The 27,366-nt window shown below is 46.0% G+C and overlaps 2 long non-coding RNA genes across 2 annotated transcripts; both read left to right on the top strand.

Moving 5' to 3' along the window:
• Positions 1-344: 344 nt before the first annotated feature.
• LOC146342065 (uncharacterized) lies at positions 345-7,218 on the top strand. Its single transcript, XR_014783907.1, has 4 exons — positions 345-1,853; positions 3,233-3,292; positions 4,562-4,597; positions 6,992-7,218. It is a non-coding gene; the product is annotated as an uncharacterized LOC146342065 (long non-coding RNA).
• Positions 7,219-11,713: 4,495 nt separating this feature from the next.
• On the top strand, positions 11,714-25,659 carry LOC146342064 (uncharacterized). Its single transcript, XR_014783908.1, has 4 exons — positions 11,714-11,799; positions 15,452-15,741; positions 20,499-23,117; positions 24,243-25,659. It is a non-coding gene; the product is annotated as an uncharacterized LOC146342064 (long non-coding RNA).
• The last annotated feature ends 1,707 nt before the right edge of the window (positions 25,660-27,366 follow it).

Here is a 27,366-nt window from a genome sequence, read left to right as displayed (position 1 = left end):
TGTCTCCTGAGAAACCTGTACGAGGCTCAAGAAGCAACAGTAAGAACCAGACATGGAACAACCGAGTGGTTCAAAATTGGGAAAGGAGTACGACAAGGCTGCATATTGTCGCACTGCTTATTTAACTTATATGCAGAGTACATCATGAGAAACGCCGGGTTGGATGAATCAGAGGTCGGAATTAAGATTGCTGGGAGAATTATCAACAACCTCCGATATGCAGACGATACCACCCTAATGGCAGAAAGCGAAGAGGATCTCAAGAGCCTCTTGTTGAGGGTGAAAGAGGAGAGTGCAAAAGCTGGTTTGAAACTCAACATTAAAAAAACTAAGATCATGGCATCTGGCCCCATCACTTCCTGGCCTATAGAAGGGGAAGAAATGGAAGCAGTGACAGATTTTACTTTCTTGGGCTCCAAGATCACCACAGACGGTGACTGTAGCCATGAAATTAAAAGACGCTTGCTCCTTGGGAGGAAAGCTATGGCAAACCTAGACAACATAGTAAGAAGCAGAGACATCACCTTGCCGACAAAGGTCCGTCTAATCAAAGCTATGGTTTTCCCAGTAGTAATGTATGGCTGTGAGAGCTGGACTATAAGGAAGGCTGAGCGCCGAAGAATTGATGCTTTCGAACTGTGGTGCTGGAGAAGACTTTTACGAGTCCCCTGGACTGCAAGGAGGTCAAATCAGTCAATCCTAAAGGAAATCAACCCTGAGTGCTCATTGGAAGGACAGATACTGAAGCTGAAGCTCCAATATTTTGGCCACCTAATGCGAAGAGAAAACTCTCTGGAAAAGACCCTGATGCTGGGAAAGACTGAAGGCAAAAGGAGAAGGGGACGACAGAGGATGAGATGGTTAGATAGCATCACCGATGCTATGAATATGAACTTGAGCACACTCCGGGAGAGAGTGCAGGACAGGAAGGCCTGGCGTGCTATGGTCCATGGGGTCACGAAGAGTCGGACACGACTGAACAACAACAAAACATTGGGAAACCATTCCTCAGCCCCTTGGCAATTGAGCTATGGGGTCCCACAGGGTACCATTTTGTCCCCAATGTTATTTAACATCTATATGAAGCCGCTGGGATCAGTCATTAGGGGATTTGGAGCCAAGTGCCATCAGTATGCTGATGACACACAGCTCTCTCCCTTTGACATTTGAATCAGGAGAGGCTGCGCAAGTCCTGTGCCTGAACTCAGTAATGGGCTGGATGAGGGCCAATAAACTGAAGCTGAATCCTGGCAAGATGGAAGCCCTGCGGGTGAGTGGTTCCCAAGTCCGGGAGATAGATTCATTGCCTGTTCTGGATGGGGTTGCACTCCCACTGAAGGATCAGGTCCGTAGTTTGGGGGTACTCCTAGATCCATCATTGTTGCTGGAGGGCCAGATGATCATGGCAGCTTGGACTGCCTTTACCAGCTTCGGCTGGTTCACCAACTATGGCTTCTCTTGGACAGGGAAAGATTGGCCACAGTAGGACAGGCGCTAGTAACTTCAAGACTGGATTATTGCAATGCACTCTATGTGGGGCTGCTCTTGAGGCTGGTCCGGAAGCTGGAGCTAGTGCAGAACGCAGCAGCTCGGCTGTTGTCGGGAGCTGCCCCTTTTCAGCATGTAACTCCTTTGCTGAGGGAACTGCACTGGCTGCCCATTTGCTACCGGGCCAGGTTTAAGGTTTTGGTACTAGTGTACAAAGTCCTTAGCAACTTCGGACCAGGCTACCTGAGAGATCATCTTCTCCCTTACCAACCCTATTAGAGTCCACCCAAATAAGAGCCTTCAGTGTGGTGTCTCCCATCCTATGGAACTCGCTGCCTCTGGAGGTCAGGCCGGGGCCAACACTGGTTTGTTTCATTCTTTTTTTATCTTTTGTTCATTTTATCTCTCGTTGTTCACTGCTCCGGAATCTGTTTAGAAGTGGAGCGGTATACAAATTGTGTGTGTATAAATGGGAATGGACACAAGCCTCCACTTCCTGGGAATTGCAGCTTTCCTTTTAAAAAGAGCATGTTTCTAGCCGTCATGGCTGCAAAGTCAACTTTGAATGGGTGGAGGAAATTATTGGTGAAATTTCAAGTCAGAAGGGAACTTGAATAAGATTTTTAGTGATCAAGTGCTGGGCTTCGGCGTTCTGAATATCACTTTCTTCCTACTCATGAGAAGCCCATATTATTGGCCACAAGCCTCTCTTGTTCATGTAAGGTGAACGCAAGGGTGTTCTGTTCCCTGTTTCCTTCTCTACTCCACGCATTGTCCAGTCTCAAGAGAAAGGTTATGGATCTCCCCACCACCACCTTTCTTTTGCAATAACTTCACTGCACATGCCCTGGAGAGCCCTTCTGCCTCTTGCAGGACAGCTGGGCTCTCTGGCCATCATGGAAAACAAGCCTCTTTCTGCCCACGAGGCCAAAATCTAGCTGCTATATGGGCAAGATCAATATCTAACTGCAAAGATGGCACACTTTCTATTTTCAGTAATTGGTGGAAGGGAAACATTCTTAAAGGAGAATGCTGTGCCTTGTCAGGGAGATTGGTTTTACATACGTTTGTGTAAATTTTACTTATTTTGCCTAGAGATCCAGAATTTTGGATGTATTCTGTAGGATCTGTAGGGTTAACATTATGTATATGTTATCTTTGTATTGATATGCAGTATCTTTTGTTAAACATTTGTACTACGATGATGTGACGACTATATTTAAACAGATCTGGTCTGATCTACCCACCCAACCAGCCTTCTTGATTGTGGTTACATTTTTCTGGCACGGATACCACCTCTGCAGTCCTAGACCATTTTCCTTGCTTCTTTGTCAGTGGGGCTGGCACAGCTGTGCTCTTGGCTTTGGGTTTGGCATCATCAGGGTCTCCCCATGGCAGGCACCTCACTGTGGGTGAACCTGTAGAGTTTCCCCAAGAACTGAATTCTGCTTCGTGTAGTTGTTGTTTTCAGTTGCTCAATGCTTGTGTCTTCCTTTGCATGTGAATTGATATCTGGCGAAAGAGGGTCATTTCCTGTAGATGGAGAGAGGCTTTGAGAGGCTGAGGCTTGGGGGCGGAAAGGGTGATGATGCCACTGACATTTCCTGATGGTATCTCAGGACTCTTAGAAAACATCACATGAAGCAGAGCCAGAAATGGTCGGTGACTTTGGAATTGGCTCTTGGGGGAGGGGGCAGTGTTGCTCCATCATGATGCCTGACCTCTTCATCCTCTTTTTGTGTAGAATCACATAGATCAAGCCAGTGCCTGTGCTGTGACCTGGAGGAGCGAATGGCATTTACTGGTAGGCGTTTGCATGACAGAGTGAGCGATGTCTGGTATCTACTTTGTACCGCAGCTCTGTCCTGTTTAGGGATGTCAGAGAATTCCACCACGGATCTCGGTGAGGCCAAAATGCCAGTACATTCGGCCCCCCGAACTCCGTGACAGAACGGCCTGCCACCCCCCGCCCCCTCGCGGATCCCCCCCGGGACGAGACTTACCTGGGGCAGATGTTCCAGATGGTGGCGGCTCCAGCGGCGGCGGCAGCTGGTCTTCCGACCGGCTGCCACCGCCATTTGCAGTCTGTTCCCCCCCCCATTCGTGATAGGCTACGTAAAGACTTACATAGCCTACCATGTCTGGGTTAAAACAAAAACGCGTACCCAAATGGCAGCAGCTACAGCCGCCGCCATTTGTGTTCCTTATTTTGGCCGTCTTAGTCTACGTAAATATTTACATAAATATTTACGTAGACTAAGATGGCAAAAATAAGGGGGAACGCAAATAGTGTAGCGGACGCTATTTGCGTTCCCCCTTATTTTTGCCGTCTTAGTCTACGTAAATATTTACGTAGAGTAAGACGGTGAAAATAAAGGGGAACGCAAATAGCATCCGCTACACTATTTGCGTTCCCCTTTCTTGTCTTCGTCTTAGTCTACGTAAATATTTACGTAGACTAAGACAGCCAAAAATAAGGAACGCAAATGGCGGCAGCCGTAGCCGCCGCCATTTGCGTACGCGTTTGTTTGTTTTTAACCCAGACGTGATAGGCTACGTAAGTCTTTACGTAGCCTATCACGGCTGAATTCAGGGACGCAAACAGCGGCGGCTACAGCCACCGCCATTTGCGTCCCTGCTAGCCAGTGGCTGGATGTCCAGCTGCTGGCGGAGCCGGCTGGCGGCTCCGCGGAATCATGGAGCGCCCCCCCCCCAGCAGAACCCGGCGGAGCCAGGTAAGCGGGGTTTTGTACACCGCTAGTCCTGTCTAGGAGTCATGCTGTCTGGCTTCAAGGCCTCTTCTTTCAATTCATGTGATGCTGGGGGTGGGGTGGGGGAGTTGTGATTCCAGGCCCTGAAAACTTGGTCTACAGCAAGAAACCCAGTCTCAGACTAAACAGTCAGTGCAATCCCGTGCAAGTCTACTTAGAAGAAGAACTCGCTGCATCCAGTGAGGATTACTCCTGGTTAAATAAATATGCATAGGATTGCAGGCTGCCTGTCTGCGTGTACTAGTAGGAATGGAGGCTGGGGCATGGCATCTTGCGGATTAATGGCTTCTTCCTCTTTCCAGGCTGGTCTCTAGCTCAGGGGAGAGGTGATTTCACAGGTAAGGAACTGCCAAGGCGGGGTAAGGTGGGAATGTGACTCAAGTACCCATCACAGGTACAGCTTTAAAATATTTGGGGCCCTCTGCATCTAAGGTGCAGCTGTGGCCCTCACAGCCTCTTGCAGACACAGAGGGCCTAACATAGCATTATAGACGGATAGCCATATGTCAGTGACAATGGTCAACTTTGACAAGAAAAACAGTTTTGAGTGTGGGCAATATGGAGGAAAAAAGAAAGAGGGCACACAAGCTGAAATTGAAAGCAGCTGACCAGAAGAAGGTGAGGCAAAGCCAAGAGAGGAAGGCAGGAAAGGCAGAGAGAAACAGGCCAAGCCGGACACGAGCAGTGGAGTCATCCAGTCTTGTTTGCCATGGTGGGAAGACCTCTTAGTGCTTGCTGCTTAACTTTGGGCTCCCTTCCTCCTGTAATTGGTGATAAACCATCAGGGATAAGACTGGGCTGAAAATTTCAAAAAATATATTTTTCTGCAATACATTGGGTGAGTAGGGGTGAAATGAACACACAAACAGACCATGATGGGGGGGAAGAAATTTCTCCAAAATATCGAAGGAGGGTGCCATTTGATTTAGTTAACCTTATGAGTTGGCCAAAGTTTCTCCATTCCTCCCACCTCCCATTTTGTTAACTTGGAAAAAAAAATAGCTCTCGACCACTTTTTAAAACAAAATAATCCTGGAGGCTTTCTCCACGGGTTACCTCCTGCTGGAATGCTTTTGGAATGACATGATATCACATTGTGTAAACAAGGTGTTTTGGTAACATCTTCTTAAAGAAGTTTAAAAAGCAAGGAAAAATGGAAACCCTTGGCCACCTCATAAAGTTAATTATGAAAGGGGGTGGGGAGACAGGTAAGCAAAGAATACCTCAGAGCCTTCTCCAGCTGGACTTTCCCCTACCACTACTCCTGCCCTTGTGGGACAGTTTCCAGGAGAGAGGGCGGTAGTTGAGGGAGGTAGATGACACCACACACTAGCTGGACTCCCCCTGTCCCCAGGCCATCTTCCACAATTGCCCAATGGGAAGTTTAATGATTCTAGAAGTAAAAAGAAGTTAATATTGTTTATTGTGATTTTATTATTGTTGTGTTATTGTGAGCTGCCTTAGCGGAATCTGTATCCTGAAAGGTGGCATATAAGTAATTGTAATTAATTAATTAATTAAGGTAAATGGCACCCCCCATTAATTTTGTGGTGAAATTCCCCCCTCCCCCATAAATCTTTAGAAAATTGGCTCCTGCTTTAGTAAAGGGAGAAGATTTTGTGGAAACTGGGGTGGGAATGTCAACCTAGGGCTCCTTCACACAGAGCTTTTATCCTGCTATTGAGCTTGCTCACTCACAGAAGTTTGCAGGTCCTTTTCATGACATTGTTAACCTCCAGGGCACATGCAGAGGTATTTCCTGCTTATTTCATCTCAAAAAGATCTGGAACTAATAAACTATCTTTTTAACTTGGAAGGGTATGTAATTAAAACAGCCACTAGATGGTGCTGTTTCATTGAGTTCTATGGAACCTTGAAAATTAAAAGCTTCCCCTTTCAGCAGTCATGTGGCTGCTGTCTGGGACCCCTAGGTAGACACAGAAAGGCTCCAGAACAGGAGGACTACAGGGTTTTTCTTTAGTGTAAAGGCAACCCTAGTCTTAATATCAGCATTTGAATTGGCAGTTTCAAAGGCACAGTCCATTCCTGAGTCCCTCCATCTCACAGAACATTCTAAAGGCAGTTCTGTGGCAGAAGCTCATAGGAATATAGGACCTGCTTATGACACAACATGGTCCACTTTTAAATCTGATCATATGGGCTCTTGCACAGACCATTTAACAGTTCCTAAAGCCTGAATATTTCAAACCATTTTTTTAAAAGTTGGAGACTTTAGTATGCAGGAACTTCATGGTAAAAGAAGATATACTGCTGGTGCTCCCTTGTTTCTCAGCATCCCTACTTTGGCTGCAATCCTGTTTGCACTGAGTTCAGTACTATATAGGGTTGTTGTTGTTAGTGGTGGTGATGCCGTATCTCAGGGGTGGACAACTTATGTCTCTCCAGATGTTCTGGCCTACAACTTCCATCATCCCACACCATTAGGTATGCTGGACAGAGCTAATGGGGTTTGTAGGCCAAAACATGTGCATAGCCACATGTTGCCCACTCCTGCCCTAGTCTTTAAAATGATGAGGAGAGGGAGGAGCTGCTTTAGAGTGACAGCAGAATCCTAGACAGTCAACAGCCCTTGAGTTCAGGTGAAGGAGAGTGAGATTCAGTTAGAGCAAGTGAGACTGAGGGAGGGGAAGGGAGTGAGGGAAGAGAGCCAGTCCAGAAACAAACGAGCGACTCCTGACATAAATGTCTGCTTGTTGTTTAATTTGTTTCAGTCATCATCCACAAGTTCTTTGACAACAACTGTCTTTGCCACTTCTTTAAATCTGAAATAAATTTCTACCGTTCCACTGCCCGTGTCACTTCATGTCACAGACCAGCCATCCCCAGCCTGGTGCCCGCCAGAAATTTCTGACCTCTGTTTTTTAGAATGTGATGCACAGATGTGGCTTTTCTTGTACATCAACTGATATCTGACCAAAGGAGATCTTCCCTACAGAATAAGAAGAGGGGCTCAGTGCTCGTGTGTGGCAGCAGATGCTGCTACTGTCCGTTTCCTGTAGCTTCAGATGTCATCGTGAGGCTCAGAGAGAACACTGATCCAAGCAGAGCTGAGGACGGCGGTGTTGGAATTTGGCTCTCGGGGGACCGCAGCATTGCTCCATTATGACGTCCGCTCTCTTCATCCTCTTTTTTGGTGAGCATCACACAGGCCACGGAACACCTACTGCTGGGAACTGTAGGGATAAGTATTTGCTGACGTGGATATATTTCCAAAAGTAGGGAAGTGAAGCATCACACTTCAAAACTGCCAGATACTAAAGCTCCAACCGGCCAGGAAGTCATGTTTCCCAGCCTGGCATACTTTACTCCTAAGCTAACTGCAAGATGGAGAGGGTATTATGGTTAGCTTTTAGTGCCAAAGGAAAGGCACTCCACGTATGTTCAGAAGCTATCTGTATGTTAATTCATCTAGGGGCAGAGATTCCAGGCACTGGAAATGGATCCTTGTTGTTGTTCAGTCGTTCAGTCGTGTCCAACTCTTCGTGACCCCATGGACCATAGCACACCAGGCCTTCCTGTCCTGCGCTCTCTCCCGGAGCGTGCTCAAGTTCATATTCATTGCATCGGTGATGCTATCTAGCCATCTCATCCTCTGCCATCCCCTTCTCCTTTTGCCTTCAGTCTTTCCCAGCATCAGGGTCTTTTCCAGGGAGTTTTCTCTTCGCATTAGGTGGCCAAAATATTGGAGCTTCAGCTTCATTATCTGTCCTTCCAATGAGCAGTCAGGGTTGATTTCCTTTAGGATGGACTGATTTGACCTCCTTGCAGTCCAGGGGACTCGTAAGAGTCTTCTCCAGCACCACAGTTCGAAAGCATCAATTCTTCGGCGCTCAGCCTTCCTTATAGTCCAGCTCTCACAGCCATACATTACTACTGGGAAAACCATAGCTTTGATTAGACGGACCTTTGTCGGCAAGGTGATGTCTCTGCTTCTTACTATGCTTTCTAGGTTTGCCATAGCTTTCCTCCCAAGGAGCAAGCGTCTTTTAATTTCATGGCTACAGTCACCGTCTGCGGTGATCTTGGAGCCCAAGAAAGTAAAATCTGTCACTGCTTCCATTTCTTCCCCTTCTATATGCCAGGAAGTGATAGGGCCAGATGCCATGATCTTAGTTTTTTTAATGTTGAGTTTCAAACCAGCTTTTGCACTCTCCTCTTTCGCCCTCAACAAGAGGCTCTTGAGATCCTCTTCGCTTTCTGCCATTAGGGTGGTATCGTCTGCATATCGGAGGTTGTTGATAATTCTCCCAGCAATCTTAATTCTGACCTCTGATTCATCCAACCCGGCGTTTCTCATGATGTACTCTGCATATAAGTTAAATAAGCAGGGTGACAATATGCAGCCTTGTCGTACTTCTTTCCCAATTTTGAACCAATCGGTTGTTCCATGTCTGGTTCTTACTGTTGCTTCTTGAGCCTCGTACAGGTTTCTCAGGAGACAGGTAAGGTGGTCTGGTACTCCCATCACTAAAAGAATTTGCCACAGTTTGTTGTGATCCACACAATCAAAGGCTTTAGCGTAGTCAATGAAGCAGAAATAGACATTTTTCTGGAATTCTCTTGCTTTCTCCATGATGCAGCGAATGTTGGCGATTTGATCTCTAGTTCCTCTGCCTCTTCGAAACCCAGCTTGTACTTCCGGTAGTTCTCGGTTCGCATACTGCTGAAGCCTAGCTTGTAGGATTTTGAGCATCACCTTGCTGGCATGTGAAATGAGCGCAATTGTGCGGTAGTTTGAACACTCTTTGGCGTTGCCCTTCTTTGGAATTGGAATGTAAACTGACCGGGTCGAGTGCTGCTTGCCAGGCAGTGCGCAGGTAAATGGCGTGGATTTGTTGTTATTCTTCTTATTCATATTCTTCTTCTTGTTCTTAGAAGGGCTTTTAATAACAATAAAGCAAAAAAAAAAGCCCCTCTTGGCTTTCAGGCACTCAGTGGGCATCAGCACTGGAAAGCCCCATGGGAGGAAGTCCTACAGGGGGCTTTACTAGAAGCTCAAGCAGCTGGAGGGGCTGCAGGGACAGAACGGTGGCAAAAGAAAGAGCACTCGGGACCCCCTCTGCCACCTCCTTACAGTGAGGTAAGGTAAGCACTCAAGCCCTGCACCCTGAGAAATTTCGGACAAATTCTCAACATCCCAACAGAAGAGGCAGAAAAACAACTGCCTCTTTCACGGGGAAACAAAGAGGCTGGAAAAGGGCAGGTGGGGTTTCAGGCCAGATCCTTATCCCAGCCCTTTAAATCCCAGACAGGCATCTCCATTAGCCCCAGCCACACTGTTGTGCTAGGTAAATGGGTGGAGGTTTCAGGCACCCCTCCTGACCCCACAGTTCCAGACCTTAAAGGGCTAGTAGCCCCCTGAACGTTTCTGCCAATTCACCTGGTAAAGTATATGGCTAGAGATCAGGGTGAAACCAGCCACCGAAAGAGAGAAGCATCTACTGCCATTCCATGTCTTTTGCTCTCATCTCCTTGGTAGCTTCACGAATACCACAAGACATGACAGGACATCATCATAATCTAGTACATTCTGAGTAATGAATACAGGACTATGTCAGCTTTGGCTTGCTTTTTCCTCTTAAAGGGGGCTAAAGAAGAGGGACAGGGTGTTCCATCCCTTCTCTGCCCCTGTTATAAAGAAAAGGCAAGCTCCTAAAAAGTCAGGCTTGGTTTCTATCAGGGGTCACAAATGTCTTTCCACTCTTGTGGACAGCATTAGTGATGGGTGTGTCAAGTGCAAAAGGGCCAGGGGCAAAAATGTCTGCATAATTTAGCTCAAAGCTCTTATTGCTGGCAAGTAAGCTTTAGAGGAGAAGCACTTGAATCTTTTAGAAGGGGGGGAAGCTGCAAAGAAAGAAAAAGCAAAAAAAAGCTGGGAAATCACCAAACAAGCAGGAGGCAGGAGAAGAGGGCAGGGCAGGGGCCATGTGGGGAACCTCAGAGGCCAGATCGAGACCCCAGGTGGGACAGACTTAAGCCTGTGGGCCTGGGGATCAACACCCCTGGTTTATATGCTGGGTGCAGGGGGGCGGGGGGCTTCCCCTCTCTATGCCCACCATAAAACTGCACCAGGCTGTCAGAGGATGGGCAAAGCACTCTGTCCTCCCCCAGCAATGTCTCATCATCCATGGGAAGAGAAACATACAAGGCTGGACTCCCTATATACAAAACGTAGGGTGGCCCATTGAGTTGCATTTCTTCTTCCTTTGGTTGTTGAAAACTGCATGGAAAAGCTAGTAAAATGTCAGATACTGGAAGAGTTGCTGAATCAGATTTTCGAAAGTCTGGAGTCACAGCCCCTTGCTCTGAGTTGCTCTCTAGATGACTAATAGAAGCAAAATAGTAAAAACTGCAGATTGGGTTATGTGAAGAGAGAAGCCAAGCAATTTCACTTCATTTGCCTAACTTATTCCAGCTCAGAAATTCATGTCACAATACTTGTTATACAAATACAACCACAGCACAGCAACCTTTCCACAGGCTATTGCCTCAACGCACGACTGAGGGAAAGAAAAGGATGCGGAGGGACAGAACAAGCTATTACAGGCCATACAGCTCCATGCCTTTTGCTCCCTTGTCACTGTCACTTTTTGTACCATCCACAGTGTGACGTGATGTCATTGCACTGTGACACCACCTTGCCACAAACAGTGATGTTAAGAGATAGGTGGGGGTCTGCACGATACAATGACATGTCGTAAGTGGGCATAAGTGGGCAACTGCTGAGGGGACCAGGTGTTCAGAATAGCCCATCCCTGCACCTGAGCCTACCTCACCAGCTGCCCCATCCGCCTCCTTGCTTCCCCACCCAACCGGCAAAAGGAAGTACTGGGGCTGAGCCTGCAAGGCCTGCGGTACGTGACTTGAAAAGGTTTTTTTAAAGTTACATTTTGAGTAGCAGTGACCTGAACCAATCAGGTGCTGCTTCAGGGGAAGGTGGCCAGTGAGTGCACAGGAGTGACATGAAGAGTGCCCTATGCCCTCATGGGCTGTGTCCCCCCAGAGGCAGCACCTGATCAGTTCAGGTTGCTGCTACTCAAAATGTGACTTGAAGAAACATCTTTCAAAGTATTGGGCCATAGAGCCTGCAGAGCCTGCTATGAGTGGGCTGGCAGGGAGAGGAGAGGGAATTGCAGTGACCGCCACCAGCAGCAAGGAAAAAAGTGCAATTGTACGATACAGAGATGAGAGAAATAGCCAGAGCAAGCAAAGCCTATGTGCATTTAAAAATAGAAAGGGAGCATTTGGCGTTACAGTAGCGAGGGCTGCAAAGTCCCTGATGGACCTCCCTGCACTGTGGACAGGGACCGCTTTGCATGGTGAGCATTTCACTTCCTGTTTCCTTCTGTGCACAGATCCCAGCTTACCCAGACCTGCCATCTCCATCAGCCCCCATATGGTAGCTGCCCTGGGAGGACACATCAAGTTCTTGTGTCAAATTCAAGATGGACCGGTGGAGTTCTATCTCCATATGGACGGAGAGCCAACTGCAAAGTGGCCCATGAATTCCGACTTCAATGTGGGTGAATTTTCTATTCACAACATCAGTTGGGAGCATAGCAAGAATTATAGCTGCAGCTATGCACTTTTATTAAACCCTTTTCTACTCTCAGTACGCAGTGATAACCTGGAGCTTCTGATATCAGGTGTAGTATCGGGTTTAGTGCCCTCCTACTCTTCCAGTTCTGTGTCTAACCATATAGATTGGTTTTGGAAGTTTTTTTAAAGCTTAATTATCTGCAGTTGGATACAAGACGTGAATGTCTCAATGGGATTTATGCCAAGGTGAAGCAAGAAGGTAGCAGATTCCTTGCTCCTGTGCCTTTAAAACCCTTGATGTAAGAAATTAAGCTAGTGAACATTTGCCATAGATGAATGTAAAGTAATAGGGGGAAAGTAACTTACAGTACAATCATATGCGTACCTGTCTACTCCAAAGTAAAGCCCCGTTAAGTTCAATGGGACTTGCTCCCATGTAAGTGCGTATAGGATTTTAAACTCAAGGCTGCTGTTAGAGGCAGAGGAGCAGCGCCAGTATAAAAACTAGCAATACTACTGAAGAGAGACAGAGAGGTGGTCTTTAACATGTTCCTGTGTAATGTTTTCCAAAGCCCAGTTGGGCAGGGACAGCATTGTTGCACATACAGGTCAAAATACTCAAATCATAAAAAATTTCTTCAGTGGAGTGACATTTAAAAAGCTGTCTGATGATGAGGCTTTACAAGTAGCTGACGAAAGAAGGGAAGTGAAAAGCAAGGAAGAAAGGGGAAGATATATCCAACTGAATGCAGAGTTCCAGAGAACAGCAAGGAGAGACAAGAAGGCCTTCTTAAATGAACAATGCAAAGAAATCGAGGAAAACAACAGAATGGGAAAGACTAGAGATCTCTTCAAGAAAATTGGAGATCTCAAGGGAACGTTTTGTGCAAAGACGGGCATGATAAAGGACAAAGAAGGCAGAGACCTAACAGAAGCAGATGAGATTAAGAAGAGGTGGAAAGAATACACAGAAGAACTATACAGGAAAGATCTGAATGTCCCCGATAGCCATGATAGTGCGGTCACTGAACTTGAGCCGGACATCCTTGAGAGTGAAGTCAAGTGGGCCTTAGGAAGCATTAGTAACAACAAAGCTAGCGGAGATGACAGTATTCCAGCTGAGCTATTTAAAATCCTAAAAGAGGATGCTGTTAAAGTGCTGCATTCAATATGCCAACAAATTTGGAACACTCAACAATGGCCGCAAGACTGGAAAAGGTCAGTTTACATTCCAATTCCAAAGAAGGGCAATGCCAAAGAGTGTTCAAACTACCGCACAATTGCGCTCATTTCACATGCCAGCAAGGTGATGCTCAACATCCTACAAGCTAGGCTTCAGCAGTATGCGAACCGAGAACTACCGGAAGTACAAGCTGGGTTCCGAAGAGGCAGAGGAACTAGAGATCAAATCGCCAACATTCGCTGGATCATGGAGAAAGCAAGAGAATTCCAGAAAAACGTCTATTTCTGCTTCATTGACTACGCTAAAGCCTTTGATTGTGTGGATCACAACAAACTGTGGCAAATTCTTTTAGTGATGGGAGTACCAGACCACCTTACCTGTCTCCTGAGAAACCTGTACGAGGGTCAAGAAGCAACAGTAAGAACCAGACATGGAACAACTGAGTGGTTCAAAATTGGGAAAGGAGTACGACAAGGCTGCATATTGTCACCCTGCTTATTTAACTTATATGCAGAGTACATCATGAGAAATGCCGGGTTGGATGAATCACAGGTCGGAATTAAGATTGCTGGGAGAATTATCAACAACCTCTGATATGCAGACGATACCACCCCAATGGCAGAAAGCGAAGAGGATCTAAAGAGCCTCTTGTTGAGGGTGAAAGAGGAGAGTGCAAAAGCTGGTTTGAAACTCAACATTAAAAAAACTAAGATCATGGCATCTGGCCCCATCACTTCCTGGCATATAGAAGGGGAAGAAATGGAAGTAGTGACAGATTTTACTTTCTTGGGCTCCAAGATCACCACAGACGGTGACTGTAACCATGAAATTAAAAGACGCTTGCTCCTTGGGAGGAAAGCTATGGCAAACCCAGACAGCATAGTAAGCAGCAGAGACATCACCTTGCCGACCAAGGTCCATATAATCAAAGCTATGGTTTTCCCAGTAGTAATGTATGGCTGTGAGAGCTGGACTATAAGGAAGGCTGAGCGCCGAAGAATTGATGCTTTCGAACTGTGGTGCTGGAGAAGACTCTTACGAGTCCCCTGGACTGCAAGGAGGTCAAATCAGTCAATCCTAAAGGAAATCAACCCTGAGTGCTCATTGGAAGGACAGATACTGAAGCTGAAGCTCCAATATTTTGGCCACCTAATGCGAAGAGAAAACTCTCTGGAAAAGACCCTGATGCTGGGAAAGACTGAAGGCAAAAGGAGAAGGGGACGGCAGAGGATGAGATGGCTAGATAGCATCACCGATGCAATGAATATGAACTTGAGCACGCTCCGGGAGAGAGCGCAGGACAGGAAGGCCTGGTGTGCTATGGTCCATGGGGTCACGAAGAGTCGGACACGACTGAACGACTGAACAACAACAAGTTTCCGGACATTTCATTTATTTATTGTATTTCTGTACTGCCAATAGCAGAAGCTCTCTGGGCAGTTCATAAAAAAAGAGTTAAAACCATAACCTACAACAACATAATAAAACGTAATAGAAAACCTAGCTGCCTTACACTCTGTCTGGCTGTGGCTCAGCAGGGCTCTTGACAGTGGCCTATCCCAGCTCGGTGTAGAGGTCCATAGGGCATGGTTGTGTCCCAGCTCAGCTGTAAATGGGTTCCAGAGTAGAAAATCACCTCTTAGTGGGAAGTTCAGAAACACAGTGACCCAATTTTTCTTTGCAATCTACAAGGGAACATAAAGCTGTTTCCCATATGATTCTCCCATTTCAGCTAAACTACTGGGAGTCCTCCTCTTAAAGAAATACGTTGAAAACTGCTCTCACAAAAATGCCACCTTCTTTGGGTTGCTTTTCCAAAAGGCTATGGCACAAACTTTACATATTTCCATCACTTCTATAAACATATACGATGCCCTGTTTGGGCTGCACCAAACTGACATGGGGTATTTATCAACCATTTCACCCACTTCAAAATCATGTTTTCTATTGTCTATCTTTGGGGGTTAATCTTTGGGGTGGGCAATGGGAGAGAGAGAGATTCAGTTGAGCCTCCCTCTGTTTTTTCCTACCTAAGAGAGTGATGGTCAGTTGTAATTCTTGGGGGAGCATATTCCATAGTTTGGGAGCAATACAGAAGGCCCTTTCATAGGCCTCTGTAGCTAATAGCACCCTCAAAAACTCCTCCTCTCCTGCAAACCTTTATATCCAGACAGGTTCTTAGTGAGACAGGCAGTCCATTAGATAGCCAGGTCCTAAGCTGTTTAAGGCTTTAAAGATTAAAAGCAACAACTTGAATTGCACCCAGAAAACAATTCTCAACCAGTGCAGGTCTTTCAGGTCCAGTTGTAATATGGTCCCAATACCAAGCGCTAGTTAGTAGCCTAGCTGCTGCATTTTGTACCAATTGAAGAAAAGCACAGAATGCCGATAGGCTGTGCCATTTGGGAGGGAAGAGGGTCTTCACCATGCCATCTCTTCCTTTGCCCAGATCCCAGTATACCTAGGCCAACCATCTCCATGAATGTCATTGAAGGCCTCATCCTGGGGGGAAATGTCACTATGTATTGCCAAAGCCCAGTCAGGGCTGTGAGGTTCTATCTCAACAAGGTTCGAGAAATTATGCCCATCCGTTCATAGAGATCAATGAGACTGCAGCCATTTTCACCATCAGAGATGTGACGCTGAATGTTGGAGGGAACTACAGCTGCTCTTACCGCCATACATTAGATGCTTTTGCCATCTCAGAGCCTAGTGACCCTGTGGAGTTGCAGCTAAGAGGTAAGGGGGCTGTCTGTATATCCACCTCCCCAACCATTGAGATGACTCAATCTTCATTTTTAAAAAATGTTATCATAGTTTTAGCTGTAATGTCTTCCGGATATTTAGTAACAACGCATTTGATTGCAGTTTGTTGTTGTTCAGTCATTCAGTCATGTCCGACTCTTCGTGACCCCATGGACCATAGCACGCCAGGCCTTCCTGTCCTGCGCTCTCTCCCAGAGCGTGCTCAAGTTCATATTCATTGCATCCGTGATGCTATCTAGCCATCTCATCCTCTGCCGTCCCCTTCTCCTTTTGCCTTCAGTCTTTCCCAGCATCAGGGTCTTTTCCAGGGAGTTTTCTCTTCGCATTAGGTGGCCAAAATATTGGAGCTTCAGCTTCATTATCTGTCCTTCCAATGAGCAGTCAGGGTTGATTTCCTTTAGGATGGACTGATTTGACCTCCTTGCAGTCCAGGGGACTCGTAAGAGTCTTCTCCAGCACCACAGTTCGAAAGCATCAATTCTTCGGCGCTCAGCCTTCCTTATAGTCCAGCTCTCACAGCCATACATTACTACTGGGAAAACCATAGCTTTGATTAGACGTACCTTTGTCGGCAAGGTGATGTCTCTGCTTCTTACTATGCTGTCTAGGTTTGCCATAGCTTTCCTCCCAAGGAGCAAGCGTCTTTTAATTTCATGGCTACAGTCACCGTCTGTGGTGATCTTGGAGCCCAAGAAAGTAAAATCTGTCACTGCTTCCATTTCTTCCCCTTCTATATGCCAGGAAGTGATAGGGCCAGATGCCATGATCTTAGTTTTTTTAATGTTGAGTTTCAAACCAGCTTTTGCACTCTCCTCTTTCACCCTCAACAAGAGGCTCTTGAGAGCCTCTTCGCTTTCTGCCATTAGGGTGGTATCATCTGCATATCGGAGGTTGTTGATAATTCTCCTGGCAATCTTAATTCCGACCTCTGATTCATCCAACCCGGCATTTCTCATGATGTACTCTGCATATAAGTTAAATAAGCAGGGTGACAATATGCAGCCTTTGGCGTTGCCCTTCTTTGGAATTGGAATGTAAACTGACCTTTTCCAGTCTTGTGGCCACTGTTGAGTGTTCCAAATTTGTTGGCATATTGAATGCAGCACTTTAACAGCATCATCTTTTAGGATTTTAAATAGCTCGGCTGGAATACTGTCATCTCCGCTAGCTTTGTTGTTACTAATGCTTCCTAAGGCCCACTTGACTTCACTCTCGAGGATGTCCGGCTCAAGTTCAGTGATCGCACTATCATGGCTATCAGGGACATTCAGATCTTTCCTGTATAGTTCTTCTGTGTATTCTTGCCACCTCTTCTTAATCTCATCTGCTTCTGTTAGGTCCCTGCCTTCTTTGTCCTTTATCATGCCCGTCTTTGCACAAAACGTTCCCTTGAGATCTCTGATTTTCTTGAAGAGATCTCTAGTCTTTCCCATTCTGTTGTTTTCCTCGATTTCTTTGCATTGTTCATTTAAGAAGGCCTTCTTGTCTCTCCTTGCTATTCTCTGGAACTCTGCATTCAGTTGGGTATATCTTCCCCTTTCTCCTTTGCTTTTCGCTTCCCTTCTTTCGTGAGCTACTTGTAAAGCCTCATCAGACAGCCACTTGGCTTTCTTGCATTTCTTTTTCTTTGGAATGGATTTCGTTGCTGCCTCCTGAACAATGTTACGGACCTCCGTCCATAGTTCCTCAGGCACTCTGTCTATCAGGTCTAATCCCTTAAATCTATTCCTCACCTCCACTGTATATTCATCAGGGATATGATTTAGGTCATACCTGAACGGTTTAGTGGTTTTCCCGACGTTCTTCAATTTAAGCCGAAATTTTGCAAGAAGCAGCTCATGATCTGAGCCACAGTCAGCTCCAGGTCTTGTTTTGACTGACTGTATGGAGCTTCTCCATCTTTGGCTGCAAAGGACATAATCAATCTGATTTCGATATTGACCATCTGGTGACGTCCATGTGTAGAGTCGCCTCTTGTGCTGTTGGAAAAGAGTGTTTGCTATGATCAGCATGTTCTCTTGGCAAAACTCTATTAGCTTTTGTCCTGCTTCATTTTGTACACCAAGGCCATGCCTGCCTGTTATCCCGGTGATTTCTTGACTTCCTACTTTAGCATTCCAATCCCCTATGATGAAGAGGACATCTTTTTTTGGTGTTAGTTCTAGAAGGTGTTGTAGGTCTTCATAGAACCGATCAACCTCAGCTTCTTCAGCCTCAGTGGTTGGGGCATAGACTTGAATTACTGTGATGTTGAATGGTTTGCCTTGGATTCGTACTGAGATCATTCTATCATTTTTAAGATTGTACCCCAGTACTGCTTTTCCCACCCTTTTGTTGACTGTGAGTGCTACTCCATTTCTTCTAAGGGATTCTTGCCCACAATAGTAGATATGATGGTCACCTGAATTAAATTCGCCCATGCCTGTCCATTTTAGTTCGCTGATTCCCAAGATGTCGATGTTCAATCTTGCCATCTCTGATTGCAGTTTACAGAGGGGAATTTTAAGGACAGATCAATGGGATGTGTTTCTCCTGCCAATGGAGAGTTTTCCTCCCTTTTTAAACCCCCATGTGTGGTGGAGTAGGCAGAATTTAGCAAGGGTGGCTGGATTGGAAGGTATAAACCTCCCTTGCCCATGTGTAATGGTCCTGATCTAGATTGTCGTCGTCCCCCCCCCCCCCGAAAACTGACACTGTGATTGATAGATGATAGATAGATAGATAGATAGATAGATAGATAGATGATAGATTAGACACACAGACGGACAGACAGACAGACAGACAATTGTACTAGCCGAAGGCCATGACAAATACATTTAAATGTACAGTAGTACAGAAATTTCAAACAATACACATAATACAGATAAGTTATAAATTACCGTAGGCAAACACAGCTTCAACTTAACACTCTGAATCTCCATGGCAGTTTATAGCAATTTTATCTAATTCTCTCTTCCCATGTGATAAAAATAAGAAGCTGCATGCTACATATTTAATGTAGGGTATAGTTTAACCCTCAATCTGTCTACTTTTCATTTCACTTTTCCATGCCATGCTGTATATGGCATTTTCCTTTGTTAACCTCTATTGAGAATCACACTGTGTGGCACAGCATCTAATTGCCTCCATGCAGTGGATGGAAAGAACAAACCAGAGACCCCAACTTAAATGGGTTATTAAACTGGCCACAACTTTATTAATTCTTAGTATGCTTGATGGAGACATAGGGTGTGGATCCCTGCTGTCCAATTTTCCTTCCTGACCTGCCTGCCAGGAGTGTTGTTGGTGGGGGGACTTACTAAAAAGAAGGACACCAAATAGCTATTGACATTCATTGGTTCATTCTGAATGGCCATAGGAAATCATTGGAAGACTTTAGAGATGATCTTCAAATCAAAATACCTAAAAGAGATAAACATTTATTTTTCATAGAAAACAACTAAGAATCAAAATACTTACTAACAGAGTGGTTTTAGGAAACAACTCCAATTCCAATGGTTGTTCTGAAGGACACCTAATATTATGGCCATGAGGAAGGACAGGCATCATTACACTGGAGATCCTGGGATGTTAGAGGGTACCAACTCCATCATCCATGGGCAGTTTGGGGGGCTCCTGCTTCTTTCTGTGGAGCTCCTTGCCTCAGCCCAGCACATTCCTATGGCTGTCCTGAAAAACACCTGATTATTATGGCCATGCGCAAAGAGGGGGGCATTCCTATTGAGCATGCATCAAACAGAGAATTTTAGGATGTTTGGGGTGCTAGCTCCATCACCTGTGAGAAATGCTGGCATTCCTCCTCTTTTCTGTAGGCAGCTCATCTTAGTCTAATGCATTCCTATGGCCATTCGGAAGGACATCTGAATATTATGGCCATGCGCAAGGAGGGGGAATGGAAGCATGACTCTTGGGGCCTTTAGGGGTACTCCCTCTGTCAGCTGTGAGCAGTATTGAGGCTCCCGCTCCCTCCTGAGGGGCTGCTCATCTCAGTCCAATGTATTCCTATGGCCATTCTGAAGGACACCTGAATATTATGGCCATGTGAAGGAGGGGCCATTCCTATGGAGCATGCACTACAAAGGGGCTATTAGGATGTTTGGGGGTAGTATCTCTGTTACCCGTGAGCAGTTTGGGTGCCCTCTCTGTTTCCTGGGGGGTTGTGGTATCCTTCTAATGTATTCCTATGGCCATTTGGAAACACAGGCCGGTTGTAAAAGGTGGTTGAGGGTGGGGGACGGGGGGCAGTAGCAGCGACCAGAAGCAGTCACATGCTGCCTTTGGGGGAGATGGCCAATGAATGCATAGGTGTGACATAAAACCCACCCTATGCCCTCATAGGCTGTGTCCCCCAAAGGCAGCACCTGATTGGTTCAGGTCACTGCTACTCAAAATGTAACTTTAAAAAATCTTTTAAAATAATAATGTGCCACAGGGCCTGCAAACTCAGCTGGCTGAATGGCACAGCACTTTGCTGGAAAGTGAACAGGCCAGCCAGGGGAAGATGGGGAATTGCTGCTGTCACTACCACTGAAGTAAAAGGTGCAGTTCTGTGATACTGAGAGGAGGCAAATAGCCAGTGCAAGCAAAGCTTATGTGCATTTAAAAAGGAGAGAAAGCATATAGCTTAGCAGTAGCTATGGCTGTAATGTCCCTGATGCACCTCCCTGCACTGTGGACAGGGCCCGCTTTGCAAGGTGAGCATTTCACTTCCTGTTCCCTTCTGTGCACAGATCCCAGCTTACCCAGACCTGCCATCTCCATCAGCCCCCCTGGGTTAGTTGCCCTGGGAGGACACATCAAGTTCGTGTGTGAAATCCATGATGGACCAGCGAAGTTCTATCTCCATATGGATGGAGAGCCAACTGCAAAGAGGCCCATGAAGGCTGACTTCGATGAGGGCGAATTTTCCATTCACAACATCAGTTGGGAGCACAGCAAGAACTATAGCTGTAGCTATGCATTTTTAGACAAACCGTTAAAAACCGTTGCTAGTCTCAGCACAGAGTAATAACCTGGAGCTTCTGGTATCAGGTACAGTATCGAGCTTAGTGTCCTACTCTTCCAGTCTTGTGTCTTTCCATACAGTTTGGTTTTGGAAGTTTTTTAATTCTTATCTGCAGTTGGATAGAAGGCATGACATCTCAATTCGATTTATCCCAAAATGAAGCAAGAAGGTAGCAGATTCCCCACTCCTCTGCCTTTAAACCCTTAATGTAAGAAATTAAGCCAGTGAACATTTGCTCTACCAAAAATGTAAAGTGACAGGGAGAAAAGTAACTTACAGTGCAATCCTATACGTCACGTGTCTGCTCAAAGGTAAGCCCTATTAAGTTCATTGGGACTTGCTCCCAAGTAAGTGGGTATAGGATTGGAGCCTTAATTTACAAGTTGTTGTTCAGGGCATAGGTGGCAAGCCAGCCATAACTTTGGTCACCTGACCCAAAAAAGACAGAGGGAGCCTCCAATCTGGGTTCTTGTGAAAGTTCTTTCTGAGTAGAATTGGGCTGGGACAGGATTGTTACACCCATATAGATCCAAAATCAATGGTTTGGTTTAGTGACTTTTAAAAACATAACTTTATCAGCCTTACTTTCGATGGGCTTTTTAAGTTCTCTGAAGTGCTGGTAATGAAACAGTAGCAAGTGGGTATCTCCCGGACCTCCTGTGTTGTACACGTATATCCTTGGGTACTAAAACACCACCTTTCCCCATCCTCTACTGTTGATGTAAGGCTATGTGGGTGTAACCATATCTTAGTTCCCTGCATTTGTCCAAAAGCTCCACTTCCTTCTGCGGTGCAAATGTTTAAGCAGTTCTCAGGCAACATTCTCATGCACTGACTAGAGAGGTGAAGGCCTGGAAAAAAATACAGAAAAAAAATGGGGGGAATTTTTTTTTTTTTTTTAAGAAGCTGTGGGGTTTTTTTTCTTTTCATTTTCCTCCCAGGGCTTTTGGGGAAATTGGGGCAGTGAAGCTGGGAGTTTCACAATCCCCCCCCCCCGTTTTTCCCAAGCCTTCACATTTCTGACACTGACTCACTCACCAAGACTACTGCTTTCCACTACCTTGAGGGGTAGATTGAACAACACTGTGGCCCAAATTGTATGTGCAGCCTTTGGAGGCAGCTCCGCATGGCAAGGTACTTGTGAGAATTAGTACCATCCTCTCACAAGTCCTATACATTTTTACTATAGTACTGCAAATCCTTTTTTTTTTAAAGAGCCATGTGGAAAACTGCTCATATACGGCTGCCTCTGTGTGGTTGCTTTTCTTAGTGGCTGTTCTGCCAGGCTCTTCAGATCCAATGCGATCTTTGTTCTCTCCAAGCTACAATCCCTTCTCTCCGCTTGGGAAGTATTCGACAGATTTTTTCCCATTGCTGACAAAGTCAGATGAAGTTTTTGCAGGCATCCAGCAGAGCTAACTGGAGCACCGAACCCACATAGCTGCCTCCATCCCACTGCCATTTTGATTTGTGCAGCAAGTAATGCCATACATCCATACAGCATTGCATTCTGGGTGAATCAAAAAGAGGGCGGGGTGGGAGTGGGACCAGCCACACAGGGCTGGCGCTCCAGTCAGGACTGCTGGGTGTCTGCTCATGCTAGGCTGCTCCTGTCAAGCCTGGGAGCAGCAGCAGCAGCTGTGGGGTGAGCAGCCTAACAGCGGCATGGACAGGACTGCTGGACCCATGTGGCTCAACTCTTCCCTGCTGCCATTTAAATTTCCCCAGAACGCAATGCCTTACATATATATGGCATTGTATTTTAGGGAGGCAAGATGGAGGCATGGGCAAGTGCCACCACATGGGCCCGGCATTCCTGTCTGGGAGGGGTGGGGGGCTCACCACACCCAGAGTGAGCAGTGGTGGGCATTGCCAGGGCCCTACATTTGTCCAGGTGTGCAGTGTGCTTGCTGTGGGTGTAACTGAGGCACTCGAATTACTTCGCTCCCTTCTATACAAATGCTAATCACTGATATAGTATTAACTGAGTTCTTTGTTCACACTCAGATGGTCACCAGTATCTCTGCATTTACACCAAGGTAGGCTGTTAATCTCCTATCCTCAAACTGCCCCTGGATCCACATGCATGTACATTTGCATGCGAGCACACATCAGTGATTCCTGTATACTCTGCTGTCTTGGACAGATCATTGTTTTGATAAATAGATTAAAATCTCTCTGTCCCTCAAGTTGTCTGCTTAGATCCTGACATCTCATTCCAGAGGTTCCTGCAGATTACACCAAGACCAACATTGTCCAGTTTGCCATAGGAGGTCTGATCCTTCTCCTCCTCATATATATTGTGATCAGGGATCGGCGTGTCTTTAAGAATCATAGACGTGAGGTAAGAGGACTTCCCCCCTCCTGCTCTGTCTCCTGCAACTTTCCCTCCCAAAAATGCATGTGTGTGTAGGGGGGAGAAATGAAACAGTTCTCCAAGGGCCCTGGGGGTTCTTAATGGTTCATGATGGGTCACCCAGCCTAGGGGTTGAGCACATGCCCAAAATGTAGTAGGTTTAAGGCATAATCCAAACCAAGTTCTCTGCTAAAAGGATGACAGAATTTAAAACTCCCAGGAAGAAGAACGTGTAAGCACCTTTGCCTGAATCCTTGGAGAGTTAAAACTAGTTAGATCCTGACACAATGGACCACATAGTTCAAAGCTGTGACTGAGCTGAAGGGTGTTTCTTTGGCTGGTATCCAATGAATAATGGAAATATTTTGGTGTATCCAAAGATGCTTTTGGGTTTCTCATAAAATGGTGAACCATATTACATACTCATTATCTTTCAAAGTTGATGGGAGTTTCAAAAGCAGTCTGCTATAATAATTTATTTACTTCTTATTTATCAGACTTAGTAATAGAGAGCCCGTGTGGTGTAGTACTGAGAGAGTTGAACTGGGAGTCAAGAGATCTCAGCCTAACGTACCTCACAGGGTTGTTGTGGGGATAAAAGGGAGGAGGGGGACCATGTAAGACACCTTGGGTTCCTTGCAAGAGGAAAAAAGGCAAGATACAAATGTAACAACAACTTCTATACCGCTTTTCTATACAAACAACCAAAACAGTGTACAGTAGACCAAAATCATAAAACATTAAAACCCAAGGAAATAAGGGATCGGAATCAGATGTTCAAAGAGAAGAAGTTTAAAGTCCCACTAGACTTGTAAAAGCTCATGGGCACAACTAAAGAATCTCATTGGATGCCAGCCATTAGCCTCACCCAACCTAGTGCCTACGGCACATTTGTGCCCAAGAAATCTCCTTTGCTCTCAGTACCCAGTATTCATTTCGGGCGACTCCCCAATGGCAGCCAGCTCAGTCCCCACCCATATATGTACATAGTTCTGTCTCTAACCCTAGCATCTCATATGTGCAAGATCCAAGACCCACACTACACATGCCTTATGTTGTGATTTGTTTCCTGCTGCCCGTATCTGCAGTAACTAACATTTATATTAACCTTAGATCCTGACATCTGAAGCTGCTAGAGATGTTAAAGCCATTGGCCAAGAAGCAAAGCAAACCTGGTTTCACAACCGACCACACCATGACGATACCATTTTCCCCAGCATTTGAAAATTGCTTTTTGCATGGTCAGTGTTCCAGCTCCCATAAAAGCCTATATACAAAGAAATCTACATGCATAGGCTTCCCCCTGCAGATCTCCAAGCTCAACATATGGATATTGTCAGGTGAAGCCCGAGTGTTGTGCAACCTTGGGCCCAGAGCCCCTTCATGTGTATAATAAATGGGGGGGGGGTACTGTTAGCTTTCTCTTTCTATTCCTTCTGACTACACCATAAGTTTCATGTCATAAGAGGCCATGTGGCACAATCAAGCTGCCATTGTTTTGTGGTTTTGTGAACTGTAGTCTGAAAAGAAGTCATCATATTCCCATTTTGTACTTTGCATGTACATCTGCTGCTGTCAGGGTTGGATCGGAGCCCATAGAGCCCCAAAGCAGTTCTGATTCTGAGGAAGAGATAGAAACCGTGGGAGAGGAACCCACGCACTGTTCAGAGGTGCTGCTGGAGGGAGAGCCCCTCCCTGCTCACCTTCATGAGAGTGGTAGCGACCCTGGCAGGCAGGGGGAGGGACAACTGGAGCTTCGGGACGCTAGGCGCCGGCGAAGGACAAGCAGGAGAAGGAGGGTGCCGAGAGGAGGTGCTCAGCCCGCTTGGTGCGACGTCGACAGCTGCGCCCCGATGCCCCATGGGAAAGGGGCGGACTTTCGCCTCCTAGCCCTTAAATCCAGAGGTTTCCCGCCTCTGTCCTCCAAACGGAGATCAACTGATTTCTCTAAGGCTAGCAACCTCTGTTAGGCAGCTCTCTAAAGTTTCCCTCATTAGGCTCATGCAAGTAGCATCTGTAAGCATCATTAGGTTGAATGGAAATAAAGCCTTGGAAAGGAGCCCTATCGTCTGTGTATTGATTCTGGCTACTTGAGGATTTCAGAAGGCAGCAAGGGCGCTCCTGACAGCTTCACTACTTAAGAGCTGCACCCTTTGTTACTCTGGTCACTTTGGGGGGGACCCAGTGTCCTGGGCCCAATCTACATGGACAATTTAGTGTGGAGCGAGAGCACAGCAGGGTTGTTTGCGGCAGATGACATTGTTGCCAATCCACAGCAACCCCACAGCTTCCCTCTGGAAATGGCGTATTTTTGGAAAGTCCTTTTAGTGCGTCTTTTTTCCCTTAAATGTGGCTCCCACATGGTTCCGCTGCAGTGTGCCGCGTCCCCCTGCATTCAATCTTGGGCATGCCTCTGTGACCTGGCAGTGGCGTGGCCAAGGGATGCTGTCACTCCTCCCCTCTCCCCCCATTCCTTCTTTTTCCCCATTCACAGTAAGGGCTTTTGGACACAGGTTTTTTTTCCCCATTTAGCGCTACTTCATGCTGTTTATCTTTTCACTATATCACAGTTAGGGATGCTGGAGATATTCAAGATGAACTAAATGAGCTCAGATTTCTAAAAATGTGACCTGCGGAATCTGCTGCAGACCAACCTCCTGAGACCATGCGGAGTCCGTGGACTTTTAGATCTTTTCTTTTTTTTTACTTTCCCGAAATTTACACATATTTATTCGTAGGAAAATATGCTCGTTCCTGCTGAGAAAAATGAATGGAATGGGGGGCAATACGCTATATGTTACATACTTAGGTAAATTATGTAAATTGTTGCAAACCCTCTTACAGAATTATTTGCATATTTTTCCACATAACAAAGAAATCGAATCCGTCTGTGAACAGACAATGGAACAAAAGGTGCCTGAGAAACTGCGAAACACAGACAGAGTGGATTTTATCCAATCTGTACATCCCTAGTTGCAGTACTGTTGTTTTCCCATTCACAATATGTAGCCTAGCACAGTAGCCACTTTACCCAATCACAATATGCAGCCTGTTTTTCCCATTCACCATAGTGCATTAGCTCTGTTTCAGTCATTCAAAAAAGTGCAGTAGCTGCTTTACCCATTCAGATGTCAGGGTGGAAACTGAGCCGATAGAACCCCAGAGCAGTTCTGATTCTGAGGAGGAACAGCAATCCGTGGGAGAGGAGCTCGCTCATCTCTCACAGGCACAGCAGCTGGCAGAGATTCCTCCTGCCAGCATTCCTGGGATAGAGAGTGACCCTGGCAGCGACAGAGTGCTGGAGGGGGGCTTGCTGGATGCTCGATGCCGACGCAGGGAGTGACGACAGACGGAGGGCGTGGAAAGGAGGTGTAGCGCTCGTTTGGCAGGCAAGCAACGGTCACGTCCCAAGGACCCAAGGGAAAGAGGGAGGATCTCTCCCTAGCCCATAAGTTCAGGGTCTTCCCGTGATTCTCCTTCGAACGGGGACCAACTGCCTAACCTGGAGCATAGGCTACTCTGCTATCTTTCCCCAGTGCTGTTCCTTGCTTAGTCGCTGGTGATTAGCATCTGAAAGAATCATTAAGTTGTAAAAGGATTAAAGCCTTGAAAAGAATCCTTTTGTCTGTGTCTTGAGTTGGCTATTGGAGTAGACTGTAAGAGGCAGCTAGGGCACCCCTGACATCAGATTATGTAGCCTGTTTCCCCCCATTGACAATAGCACTCTTTCAATCATTCAGAACACCACAGTAGCTATTTTACTCATTCACAGTATGTAGCCTGTTTTCCCCACTGACAAAAGCACGTAGTGCTGTTTCAAGCATTCACAATAGTGCAGTAGCTGTTCATTCAGATTCTGTAGCCTAATTTTCCCATTCACAATAGTGCAATTTCTTTTTTCTTTTTAATTTTTTTTATTTTCAAGAGAAATGTTTTAACAAATATTACAAGTACTGAATCATACAAGGAATTAGCAAATGATAAATCATTCATATTCCATTTTCCAAATAAAAAAATTACACAATACTGCAGTTTCAAGCAGTCATAATACAGGAGAAACTGCTTCACCCATTCAGATTATGTAGCCCTGTTTTTCCCATTAACAGTAGTGCAGTATCTTTTAATCTTTCACATTATCCCAATGGTGGATGAGAGGGGAGAGGTGTGGGGTAAACTGCAGGGCTTAATTCAGTGCTTCCAGTAAACTGCCCTGAGCAGGGGAGCATGGACACAGGTG

Source organism: Heloderma suspectum, chromosome 6 (genome assembly GCF_057233095.1).
Source record: "Heloderma suspectum isolate Gila_16-S chromosome 6, 16-S_ref, whole genome shotgun sequence".
Lineage (NCBI taxonomy): Eukaryota > Metazoa > Chordata > Lepidosauria > Squamata > Helodermatidae > Heloderma > Heloderma suspectum.
Note: the sequence above shows the minus strand (reverse complement) of the source record. Positions and strands in the feature narration are given on the sequence as shown.